This window comes from Chiroxiphia lanceolata, chromosome 1 (genome assembly GCF_009829145.1).
Source record: "Chiroxiphia lanceolata isolate bChiLan1 chromosome 1, bChiLan1.pri, whole genome shotgun sequence".
Lineage (NCBI taxonomy): Eukaryota > Metazoa > Chordata > Aves > Passeriformes > Pipridae > Chiroxiphia > Chiroxiphia lanceolata.
In genome coordinates, this window is record NC_045637.1 from 35399770 (window position 1) to 35413839 (window position 14070).

Genomic DNA, 14070 nt, shown 5'->3' on the forward strand with positions numbered 1-14070 from the left:
CATATATGCTCTCAGTGAAGGCTTGAAGGAGCTATCTGACAATGGGAGGAAACCCAGAGGCAAAAGGAAGCGCAAAAAGAATATGACACTATGGGGTGACGTATCTATAGGCAAGAAAAGAAACTTGAATTCTGAGATCCAGAGCAGTATGAAAGTGGGATTTAAACAGGCACAGGTGCTAAGCAGAACAGTACATACCCAAATCTCAGGGAATTCAGACAGCTGCCACTCAGCATTAAAGGGATAGTCATCAAATTGTTTGCTGATAGTGCCTTCCCAAATCTTCGTTCGCGAAGCCTAGCCATGATGATAGTAGAACACTGAACTAACAATAGCCTTTTAACCCTGTCTTGATACATGGACAATGTAATCTTCATCCTTTCTGCAGTAGTATCCTGTCACTAACTAGCTAACACCTTCTTCACAGTCAGGAAACTTTTCCTCAGAAGGAAAGCAAGGTGCTCCCACCTCAAGCCTGTAGGCAAACATCAGAAGACAGTACTATTAAAAAGTAAACCAGAATCTGCCATACTATTTGAGATGCGTGAGAGCTCAAAGGACAAGTTAGTAACTTCTGGTAAGTTTAACATGACATCAAGGTGAGGTGTCATGGTTGGAAGCAGTAACTCTTTTCATTTCAGTCCCACGGCTGAAAAACTTCAGACTCTCTTTCCAAGTACACACTACTTATCAATGCTGCTCACACCAATATTAAGAAATTTCTCCTGTTTGGAAGCTGCTTTTCAAAGACTATAGTCACTAGCACTAGTGAACTAATACTTCATTTTTGACAAGAAAATTAGAAACATCTTCCGGGGAGATTAAATTAATCACAGTAATCATGTAAATCTAACACATTCTTTATTTCATTAAAAAATGTATATGATTTTAAGTCCTGCTGGCATATAAAAATTAACAGAGCTCCCCTTTTTAAAGAGCTCTTAATCCTTGGTTGTAAACATAAGCAAGCCCTATCTACTTGTCTGGCAACACTACTCAGAGCAATGAGATCTGCAGAGCTACAAGAAAACACTAAGTCCCACTGAGGTGAAAATATGGCAGAGTAAAAACAACTGCACAAGTGCCGGTAAATCAGCACCTATAAATTATAATCTGAGAAATGAAGAGTATTTAAAGTGGATATTTCACAAAAGTGATGGAATAGTGATCAGAATAGAATATGACATTCCCAGGAGTTTTGAGAAAAGTAGCCTGTGACAAAAATTTTGAGAGTGCTTTGTACAGATGAGAGCTCCAAGTAATTTGGAAAGTGAAAACCTAAATGCAGAAAAGAGTGACTAAGCTATTTTGTACGAAGAGAAACAAAAAAATGCCTAAGAGAAATGAGGTCTACAGATTTAGTGAGGCTCTCTGCATTGCTGATCCTCTGTTTCTTTTAACAGTTTGTCTCTGCTCTGCAATGCTAACTGGAAAGTTATTTAGCAGCATTGTTAAATCAGCATATAATACTGATGGTTTTTGAAAGTCAGATAAATCATCTAAGTAAACTTCTGACAGGTTCACAGAATCACAGGATGGTCAAGGCTGGAAGGACCTCTGGAGGGGATCACATCCAATGGCCCCTGCTCAAGCAGAGTCACTTAGTGCCCAGGGCCATGTCCAGGCTGCTTTTGAATATGTCCAAGGATAGGGACCCACAACCTCCCTGGTGAGAGCCCTTGTGCCAGCCCTTGTACCTCTGAGAGTGAAAATGTGTTTCCTGGGGTTCAGAGGGAACATTCTGTTCTTCAATTTGTGCCCATTGCCTCTGGTCCTGGCACTGCGCCCAACTGAACTCTGGGTTCTGTCCTTATTACACCCTCCCTTCAAGTATTTTAATGCATTGATGAGTTTTCCCCTGAGCCTGCTCTTCTCCAGGCTGAACATTCTCAGCTCTCTCAGCCTCTCCTCAAAGGAGAGATGCTGCATTCCCTTCATCATCTTTGCAGTCTTTTGCTGTACTCTCTCCAATACATCCATGTCTGTATTTCTCTGGTGCCCAGAACTGGAACCGGGCCCCACCAATCTCAGGCCAACTCCTCCATTATCTCTTGGCCCAAGAGAGCCCCATATCTCCCTAACTGCTGCTATAGTTTTGTTGGGAAGCAGCCTTCATCTGCATCTTTGCCCAGTCATGTTACGTGTTATTCATCCAAACTTAATTCAGTGATGCTGGTCTGCACCCCACAAGGGCTAATGCAAACGACAGCTACTACATATGAGTATCACACAATCACAGAGACGTGACTATGAGACAGTTAATACTTTAGGTATCTTCCTAGTGTTGATAATTCATTTATAAATCTTGGCAAAATTATGGGGGGAACAACAAAGAAACAATGTCAAATTGTGACTTTGTAGTTATGCTTCAGTTGAGAGAGAGAAAAAATGTAATAGCTACTATTTATGTTCTTTTAACATTTGGAGCAGGGTGCACAAGTAAAACCTAGTGAGATTGAGAAATTCAAATTAAAAAACACCACAAGGTACATTCTACACATATTCTATGGGGATTTAGATCCCATACAACCAGAGATATCAGTGATTCAGCACACAGTGTGAAGAAAAAGAGGACTTTGCCAAAAACAAATATTTCTTACAAGGGTCACTGCAGTTTAATACATACCCCAGCATTTATTGTATGCTTCAGGCACTTAGTGATTTGGCTACACTGCCAGAAGCCTCCCTTGTGACAAGTCACCTTCTTCCCAGATGGTTATGAAATAAGATCATTGACACTCTGTCAGAAATCTGTAAGATTTTTTTTCCTCTCTCTTCATCTTTAGTCAAGTTACAGTTACAGAAAGTGTGTGAATGACAGGCCTAGTGACTGTATTCTTTTGTAAAATCACAAAAAGTTTAACTTGAGCAGAAGTGGCACCAACCTCCCAGGAATGTCTTATCAAGTTGCATCAGCCCTGGCCCCCAGTGACCTCTTCCAGCAGTGAGCTTTGTTTAAACCTAGTTTAGGCAGAAGCTTCCATAGTGGCCAAGGCTTGCAATGCTGGCAGCTCTGTCGATGTGGCCAACTGAACCAAGATCATGACCACATTTCCCATAGTTCTCCAAACAGTAGATAGATGGCAATTTTTGGTCACTATCTGACCAACCTTGAATGTGTTCTTAACTGATTTTTATGTCCATAGTGACTGTTATTTGCATCTATATTAGTATCTTTTTAAAGACAGCTCAGGGGACTATTCCTAGCAATATATCAGTAGGTAAATTATTCCATGAAGTAATTAAAACTCTGCAAACTGCAGGAAGAAGTCCACAGGGATTGCCTAAAACCTAAAATTATCCTGCGAAGATTATTGTCTCCAAGCTTCCTCATTTTTCAGCAGTGAAAGAGAAGTTTTCTTGGGCACAGTTCAACCAACTTCAGTCATCCTGCATCTCCTTCTAGAGGAGTCCCAGTGGAAGCCTAGGGTTATTAGTTTTGTGAGGCTTAAGTTTACAGGGTGTAAAAGGCCCTTTTGTGCAACATGTTATGTAGTAAGAAGAATAACAGGAGCTTTGTGGGATGTTTTTTATTTGTTTTTTACATTATTTTTGACTGCTCAGAAATAATTCTGCAGATCCATAAAATTTTAATTCTCAATGAACAACAATGTCAATTTTCTTATAGGAGAAATTTGTAAGGAAAGCTGATACTTTTTACTGGATGTACCTGAGGCTATGATGTCCTTGTGACTTCCTCTGTGATTTTGTTATTTCCCCAAGCCTACCTGACAAGAGCTGCCTTAACAGCCTGACAGCCCAACACATCTGCAGAGAAACACAAGTTAGCGAAAAAGATAACACCTATTTTTACCTGATTACCATACTAAAAAGAAATTAAAGGTCAGGTGTCTAGTTTTGGGCATATGAGGTATGTAACTAGATAAATTTAAGTCTTGGGTGGGGAACAAAGAAAAGGAGGAAGGAAAAACATTGCCTGTACATACTCACTAATTTCACAGCCATACTGTGGGCACTGCTGGGATCCTCCTATTGCGAAGACCCACACCCAGCTACCTCTGCTCTGTAGGAAAGAAGCTTACTTGTTTATGCTATTCCACTCTGTTACTTAGTCACAATAAACCTCCTATTAAGTTGCACAGCTTATTACATTACAGTATTTTAACTCAAATAGTATAACAAAACGCTACTGATACAACTAACATTCTTAGACTTACTCTTATTCATGATTATAGCATGGAAACTCCCATATATTTTAAGAAGGGAAATAATTAAGAAATTATCAGTTTGAGATCATGCATGTAAAGAAAATTTATGGTCTATAAAAAGCTTACTAACAAAAAGCTATACTCTTAAAGTGAAATATTTTCATTAAACCTCTCAGTGGCCATTTCATAATTAGATGCATACATTATTCATAGAGTTGTGCTTGTGGTAAATACCTGAGATACATTCCTCAAACCTTACAATATTTTTTTAATGTTATGAACCTTTATTCTTCTAGTGGAAGTCCTTATACATAAAAAAATTAAGCAACTTATAGAACACAAAATGGATATACTGATTTTGAAATACAAGCACTTCTCATGAATAAGTGACAAAGCTGGATGGAAATACTTATAGTAATGTGGTTAATCATTGATTAAAAGATAGTAGACCAGATCCTGATCCCACATGTATTATCCACAGGAGTTAAACATACAAGCCTGAATGACCCACTAGCACACCGTGATGCTCCAAACCACATACACACTTCCTAAGGCACCTTAAATGCTTCCTTTGGAGAAACTTGATGTGATAGAGAATCAAAATAGCTCTTACTGCAAAGTAAGCAGTAAAATATATGTATGTATGCATCATGTATTAGTCCTCCATGGAATGTAAGAAATTTAGAGGTGATCTAAGTGATTTTATGATAATGGCATAAAAGGTATTTTCAAGCATAGTTACATTCAGGGGATTGTCTCAAAATATTTCCATGATGCTGAGAGTTTTGAATTTTTCCCATATATATCAGAGTTAAGATATACTGCAGTTGTTGAACAGCTGGAATGACAGCCCATTATACATTACAGAATGAGAAACAAGTTTAGTTGGTTCCTTTAATTTAAGGTTTTATTTAAGAGGTGATCTTAGCCTTCATATAAAATTTGGGTTATAATTCACTGCAAGCAACCTAAGAGATTGTTCTGTTATCTTAATCACCACAAGTTCATTCAAAGTCTTCTTTCAAGTCAAATTAATAATCCTATCTGGTAATATTACATGCATTCCATCTAAACTTCCTAGACAATTGGCTAGCTACAGGGGAATGGAAATTTGTAATGCCATTGCAGCGTTCTCTACAGCCATAACAGAATGTAAAGCAAATGGCACACCTCTGACAACTTTTCCTCATTTGGGTTCCTGCTTCTCTTCTTCAGTGGATTCCCAAGGTCTCTTATACATTGATTGCTAATTTTTTTCTTTCTGAAAATCTTTCAGCATGTGATAAATTTGCCTGTTTGCTAGTTTGTTCTCTTTGTCAGATCCTTTGAACTGATTAAACAGCTTAGCAAACTGATTTTTTTATCACGTTCAAAGCTGAAACCTGCTCCATTGCTTTCCATCAAAGAAGATAAGATTACAAAGGTGCCAACACATTAGTGACCCCTGAAGAATCTCTACCATTTCCACTTTCTCTGCTATTACATTCCTATGCAAACCCCTTAACTTCAGTGGTAGTGCCATTTCTTCTGAAAAAACAAAAACAAAAACAAAACAAACAAACAAACAAAAAAAACCCAAAATGAAAAATCAATTATACAGACTAAAGTGGTGCTGAGAAACACTGTGGTATTTAAAACAACTGGTAGGTCCTGTTCAAATATCACTTATTGCTTAAATTAGAATTTCAAGGTCCACAGTTCCTGTAGAAGTCCTACTCAAGTAACCCAAATAGCCTGTTTAGGTCACTGTGAGTTTTAGTTTAAGTAAACAAGTTGGGCAGAACATGCAAAAAGTATCGGCCTGTCTGCTGCTAGACTGAGGGAATGTACCAAGGGAGAGTTTATCCTACTTCCATTTTCATTTGACTTTGTGATTTTGAAGTTGAGCACAGGTGTTTATTCATTCGAAGCTCAGTTCAAAGAATAGCTATCTGACAAGTAGAGAATAAAGAATGGTTAAGAGAGTTACAGGCTAGAAATACCACTCAGCAGTGATCTTGTTTTTCCTACAGTGCTGCTCCCAGTCAGCCTTCAGACAGTCTTGAGAAATGAGATGAACATTAAATACGTTGTCCAACTGCAGTCTGGAAAAGACTCTGCTGCTTAGGCTAGACACAAACCTCTTCCAGTTTCTTCTTGCTAAAGGGAAATAAATAATTTGTGGGTAATCTTTGCCCATTTATACTCACCTTCCACCACAAGTGTTGGGAAGATTCGTGGCTCTATTAATTCTTTAATTTCCTTCCCACAAAGCTTCCTTAACACAAATGCACATTGACATCTGACTCATCAGAAGAGTCTTACTGACTGGCATAACTGTTAAAATGTAGTCTTAATATAGATATATGTCACTTCATATGTATAAACCTGTGAAGTTCAAAGGAAGATAAATTTTTAAGGGAAGAAAATTGTATGGTATTTGCCAAATATCATGGGTTAGAGGAGCTCATCAATGTGCTTATGGGAGTCTGTCAAAACTTTTTGGGAATTTCTCTCACCACTAAGCCATGTCACCTTGCACCAAAATTAAAATACATTATTCAGGTCAATGTTATATCATGTTTTGACCTTTTACTCTCTGACCTCAAATAAGAGTGAAACAGTGGCAGCACACTTAAAAGGACTGTCAATCCAAAGCCTAGCAAGTACACAAGGAAGGAGCATCCTGGACTGTTAATAGCCATGTAGCCAGTAGATTGAGGGCAGTGATTATTCCCCTTGCTATATGATGGCACTTGCTATATGATATCTAGAGTACTGTGCCCAATTTTAGGGCTCTGATGCAGAAAATATTATAGTTAAACCAGTGCACATCCAGTGAAGGGCCACCACGATGCTGAGGGGCTGGAACACTCCTGTGAGAAGAGGCTGAGACCTCTGAGAAATCTGGACCTTCAGCCTGGAGAAGGGCAGATTTGGAGGAGATTGTACCAGGTACCTTGAGAGTAGCTATGAGAAGATCATTGAAAAGTCTCAGAAAGCCATCTGACATGAGGAAAGTTCATCACGGAGGCAGGCTAATACAGCAGTACATGGTGGGAACACAAGAAACAGTGGACACATTAACATAAGAGAAGTTTAAACAACATACAAAGAAAAACTTTTTCACTATGGTGGCAGTGACAGTGAAAGAAGTTTTCCAGAGAGGAGGCACAGTCTCTGTTCTTAAAGGTTTTTAAGATGTGGCTGGATAAAGCCCTGGTCTGACCTCATATATATGCCTCTTTTGAGCAGAAGGTTGGGTTAGGAACCTCCTGAAATCCCTCTGAATCTGAACTTTCCAATGATCCCATGCAATACTCTTAAGAGAAGGGTAATTAATTTAGTTGATTATCCTCTGTGTACTCTTACTCAGGATATTAATTTTTTTGCTGCTAAACTCGATGTCATTTATCAGTTTCATTAGTGAGGGTTATGAACATGTTATCATGGGTACAACTGCAATGATCATACTCTTGAGATTTTAGTCTTGCACAGACATAATACCAGTAACTTAAATCAACTGCTTCAGCTAATACTCAGATTCTGGCTCAAGTCAGTTATTACCAGAGCTGGCAGTGGTAATAAAAAATTTTGAAAACATAAGGTTTGAAACAAGATGGTAACAAGACAGTAACTTTACACACAGTTATAGTGGGGACAGTTCAGACGACTTCATGGATAACTTTTTTCCCAAAAGGTTTCTTAATCTAACCTGTAAGTCCTTATAAAATTTTTCATTGTTCCATCTTACCTGCTTTACTGTACTTGCTGTATTATTTGCACAATACGTCCCAGACATGATCAATATCCATTACATTACCAACTATATCAACAAATGTTAAAACGAAAAGGTTTGGGTGAGGAAAAGAGTGGAAAACATTTTCATTCCTACACTGTTTTCTTCACATTGTTTCCTATTACAAAGTATTATGTTGAACACCCTTCCTTCTGGTTAATAACCTCCTTGCACAGACATTAATGGATTTGGATGGAGCCTTAAATTAAACAACAATCCCCTCCTCCTCCCAAAAAAGGAGTAAAGCAGTTAAATTGCCAATAATCACCAAGACATTGGACACTAAGATATGACATTTTGAAAGCAGTAAGTGCTAACATTTATTTGCTAAGATCAAAGGGTAATTTGAGTAATCATACCAGTGTACATATCAATGTTCTTGGGTACACCAACAAATCTTTTTTCTTAATCTCAGATATTCTCACTAGTTTAATTTATAATGCTAAGTAAGCTATGCATGCATACCTGAAAAAAAAATCTGCATTTAACAATGTGTTTAAATTCTATTATATTAAATTGTATTAATATTAACTAATGGAAGTATATTACACTATTATATTAAATGCTATATAAAATGCAGACAGCTAATTGTTTAAGAAAAGGTGGTCTTCACCTCTGCTAATGATGAATCTTCAGCAAGAATAAACAGAAAAACCCTCCTGCCCTACTTATTTTGTGTTTAAATTTCTCCTTAGGTTGACAGAGACTACTCTGAAAAAAATTCTTTGCTTATTTCTTGCACTAAATGATCCACCCTTCAGAGGAATTTTGGACCATCATATAGAATGTGACAAAATGACATGAGGAAAATTCAGATTTTTTTTATCTATTTTTTTTCCAATAGATATTTGCTGAACAAAAAGATTTTTTGAGCCAAAGGTAAGAATAGGAAGAGGATTGAGATGTAGTCTGTGGTCAAGAAGACCAATATCATCCTGGCTTGTATCAGCAATAGTGTGGCCAGCAGGACCAGGGCAGGGATCATCCCCCTGTACTTAACACTGATGAGGCCACACCTCAACTCCCAAGTTCAGTCCTGGGCCTCTCACTCCAAGGAAGACATTGAGGTGCTGGAGTGTGTCCAGAGAAGGGCGACAGAGCTGGTGAAGGGTCTGGAGCACGAGGGACCTGAGGCTGTCTAGTCTGGAGAAAAGCTCAGGCAGGACTTTATCACACTCTACAGCTACCTGAAATGAGGTTGCAGTGAGGTGGGGATCAGTCTCTTTTCCCAGGTAACAAGCAATAGAACATGAGGAAACGGCCTCAAGTTGCACCAGGGGATGTTTAGGATTGGATATTGGGGAAAATGTCTTCACAGAAAGGGTAGTCTGTGAACAAGCACTGGAACAGGCTGCTCAGGGATGTGGTGGAATGACCAACCCTGGAGGTATTTAAAAGATGTGTAGATGTGGCACTTAGGGACATGGTTTAGTGGTGGACTTGGCAGTATGAGGGCAACATTTGGACTCATTGATCTTAAGGGTCTTTTTCAACTTAAATGATTCTATGATTCTCTGAATATAAGGGAATTAAATGAGAGGGGAGAGGAAAGAAAAGGAGAAATTGCTATGTTGAATGAATGTAATCACCTGAGGGTGAGTTCAGGAGGCAATTGGGAATGCCAGCTAGGATAAAAGAGAGAGGAACTTAAAAGGAATCTGCAAAGGATCCACTTGCTGCAATGAGGAAATAAAAAAAGAGGAAGTAGTCATAGATTACTAGAAGACCTGAAAACTTATCAACAAGTAGAGTGAATGAATAGACTAGGAGCTGATGTGTAAGCCTTCCAAAACCTTCACCCAGGCTGCTGAAACAACAGACTGTCTCAAGACACCACAAAGTCAGTGAAGAAGTTAACAAAGTATGTTTTACTGAGCACTGGTAATATTTCATATTACCCCCAAAAATACACAAAAAATATGCATACTTACTTGATTGATCCTATAGAGTTTTCTTAAACTATGCTTTGCTCAAACACAAACCTGCACCTTGTTTCAACACCAAACAAATCCCGAAGACTGAAAGCATGAGTTTAGTGCATACATTGGAATTAATAAATGTAGAAAGGATCTTTTGTCATATATACAAATATATAAATATACATGCATGTATTTTACCATTCTAATGTGCTAAACATGACAGAAAGTAACTCCAGGATATGTTATACTTTTTGCAATCTACAGTTCAAACTTGCCAGAGCTCAGGTCAGCTGTAGGAAATGCAAATGTGTTATTTCTGACACTAGATGGCAGGAGATTGAAGTAAATTGTTTCAGTGGCTCAGAATATCCTTCTCGATAAATCAGTTTAAAAAACAAATGCCTGTCAATTTGTAAATCTGGTGATAAAATCAAATTGAGAGATACAGTGAGGATTCTGAAATAAAGCAGAACAGAAATTTATGTTTCTAAAGCCAAAATGTTTCTCAAAGAATTACTTCAAATACACGTGTAATCTCAATAATTAGACGGAGTTCACAATGGGTTAAAAAAATTGGTAGAACTGATTCTACCAATTTCTAACCACAGTGAAGTTCTTCCAGATGTTATTAGAAGCTGGTTGTGTATTTAGAAATTAAATTACATGTAAGAAAATCATGAAGCCTCGAACCTCAGAGTCCATGTTTCTTAGAGATCAGACAAAACCTAATGAAAGAGACTGTTCCACACCAGGTAAAGGCTTCTTGTATCTTTTACTAAAGTGTTACTTGGCACAGCTAAAGGGAATAAACTGGACTAGAGGGACTGAGGTTCTGATTGTCACTTTAGATAGGTTCATACACACCCTGTACTCCCCTCTAAAAGTCGTCTTAAACTTCTATTGTTTTTGGACAGGAATTTTTGGTATTATCAGTGCAAATAGGCCTCTTAATGTAATTTCTACAAGTATCTCTCATAATTTATCCTATAGCATCATGTTGTCTGAGATAGAGGTGCTACATTAGCCTTCCTGCAGAGCCAATTTATTATTTGAGTCATGGGGAGCCACTCGACTCTTACAGCAGCTCTTTTTTAGCACTGGACTTGCAAGGAACTTACAGGAACTGTACTGATAGGACAAGGAGTAATGTATACAAATAGAAGGAAGGGAAATTTAGGTTGGATATTACGAAGAAATTTTTTGCTGTGAGGGCAGTTAGACACTGGGACAGGTTGTCCAGGAAGGTTGTGGATGCCCCAACCCTGGTAGTGTTCAAAGCCAGGTTGGTTAAATCCTTGAGCAAAACCTCGTCTAGTGAGAGGCGTCCCTGCCCATTGCAAGGGGGTTGGGACTAGATGATCTTTAAGGACCAGTCTAACACCTTAGCATTCTATGATTCGGAGTTCAACTAGCCCCTGGTAGTGGGAACTGGGCTAGTCCCAATCTCCTACTAAGCCACTTCAGCTGATCATCCCTTCCACATTTATTGTGGATCGTAGCAAATAGAGGATACTTGTCTCAGATGTCATAAATTATCCATTTACAAATAGGAAAAACAGACCATACTGAATTGAAACCACCCAAATGATTCTCTGTAACTCGTTACTCCTGTGCTTTTTGCGCTAGTTCAATTATGTTTGTGTAAATGCTTTCTAGTAGTGATTTTTACATTTACTTCCAAATCACAAATGAAAGTCCTAGATCAGACTTAATACCTATATCTATGGAGCCTTGTTTGGATGTTTACTGTTAATTATAATTTCCTAATAATGACCGCTTCCTTTGTTTACCTATTAGCTAGTTTTTTAAGCTGTGAATTTGTACTTTATTGATATTGCACACAGATATTCTTGATACTATTCAGAACATTGGGCAATATGAAATCACTTATTCTACTTCTAAAAAGTTGGAATATATTGCACCTATATGGCAATCAACCCAGCTCCCAGAGAGGTAGCTTATACTTTGTGAACAAATGTCAAGTATACTTGATTTAAATCTGTTGACGTATCTTTTTTCACCATTCATACTGACTTCTACTCCAATCTTCAGATTTTTTTTCTAATTGCACTCTGCATAAACCACTGTTCTGTCTTCCCTAGGACTTGTGTCAGACCAATAGCCTTACCTGCATCAGCCACTCTACCTCTGTATTACATGACATGGAACAGTATTTAACTTCTCCAGAAAGTTTTCAGAAATCTGTGATTTATCTAAAATCATGGAAGTTCACGATACTGCTTCTCTGGCCATGGTGATTATAATTTTCTTTATCCCTTGTTAGACATGGTTCGTGTTCCTCCTTGATTACTGTTGAAATGATTCCTGATTCTCCCGTGGTATAAGATTATAGTGTTGATTCTTGCTTCTTTCCAAATACAGAAAAGATTTTGCAATTGAATGCTTCTGATAATTCTGCATTATTGTTAACAATTTACCCATCAGGCAGTGCCTCTTTGTCACAGCTAGGATTTACACTGTACTCAATGTATTTAAACCCTTTTGTTCTTAGGCTTGTCAGTCATGAATTTCTTCCTGATGGTTTTAGATCCTCTTATAACTCAGAATTTATGAAGTTTAGAATATGTGTATCTACTGCTATATATTTCTCCTTTTTTTCTTGTTACATATTGCCTTTTTCCCTTCTAATTGCAGAACCTATTTCACTACTGAACCAGGATGAACTTTTAGGCAGTGCTGTCCTATTTCCTGGGAAATAGAAATTGCTGAACTGTGTCTTCAGGCCATAAAATAAATTCTTTTCAAAGGTCATTCAATTCAATACAGTTTTTATTTCCTTTTATTAGAGAGGTGTTTAGGAAATAACAAGTATTTTTCATTTAGCCTTTAGCAAATCCCCATCAGTGCCCTTCCTGGGCTTTTTTAATGTCTTGACCCACAAGTATTCAAGACCATGTGATTCTTTCTTAATCAGCTTTCAAACAGGTAATGGTGTGTCTATTGTGATAGACCTTATTGTTGCGTGGCTTTTACTCTCTCCATCCTGACTACATGGGTTAAAAGTAGTTTCTCTACAGTATAGTAACTGGTCTTTTTGAGGTGTTACTGAGGAAGACTATTATGACATTGATCATCTGAATTTCTGGCAGATAACTTAGAATACTGAAAGAATGTGCAACTGCCTCTAAGCCACCTAACATCATTTTTGAACATCAAAAATGTGTGGAATGGAAAGAAACATCATAGGACTTCTCTTGCTCAGGAGAGTAAGAATATATTCCATCAGTGGGATGTTGCAACCTTCAGATAGCTGTGTGACAATTTCCTTGTAAGTATTGACCTTTCTAGCTGTTAGAGAAAGCTCTAGATTATCAGTCTGAATCCTTGGATTTAATCCAGGAGAACTGTCTCTGAGCTAAGAGATTTTTGTCATGGAAACAGTTTCCATGGTGCATGGATACCCTAATTCTGACTATCAGATATATCAACCAATTTGACAAAATTTGACCAGAGCACATACAGACTTATTTTATATTTTCTTGGAAACAACAATATTCTCAGATTCTCAGACACTTGTTTATACCCAGTGATAGCTGTGTCACAAAAAGCAAAATGGTATTCCACCAAAAAACTTCCATATTAATGAAGAATTACTTATATAAACTATCCTTGGCAGTTCATATCTCCCTTCACAACTAAGATTTATGCTAATAGAGGGCAGCAAACTGTAATTCATTTCCAGGAAAAAGGTCGCACAGCTCTTATTTAGTTTCTTAGAATAAGGAGGGTTTTCACTCTGTGGAGCCTGGATTCAAAAACATTCATTGCTTGTCTGGTATGTCAGATGCATGTTGTGGACAGGAAGGCAGGACACTAGCTGGACTGTATAAACAAACAAACAAACAAACACTTGAAGTTTAGTAAGATCATTGAATTGATAATTGAGTAATTGAACTGATAATGACTATGAATTGAGTTTTTTTACCTGGAGAACTTATCTACTGTATTTAAGCTTCATATATACCTGGGTTAAATGTTATCAATAAAGTACTGTCTCACTTCTACAGTCACTTCTGTATGATGAGATGTGAAACACTTTTAACACTGTTAAGAAAGAGCAGAGAAAGTCATTACCTACACAGTTAACAAGTTGTTATCCATTGACTAACTACTCAGTGAAGTGAAAGACAGTTTAACAGACTCCCAAGGGGTAAAGGTATCTTCTACTCTGCTTGGCTGCTCC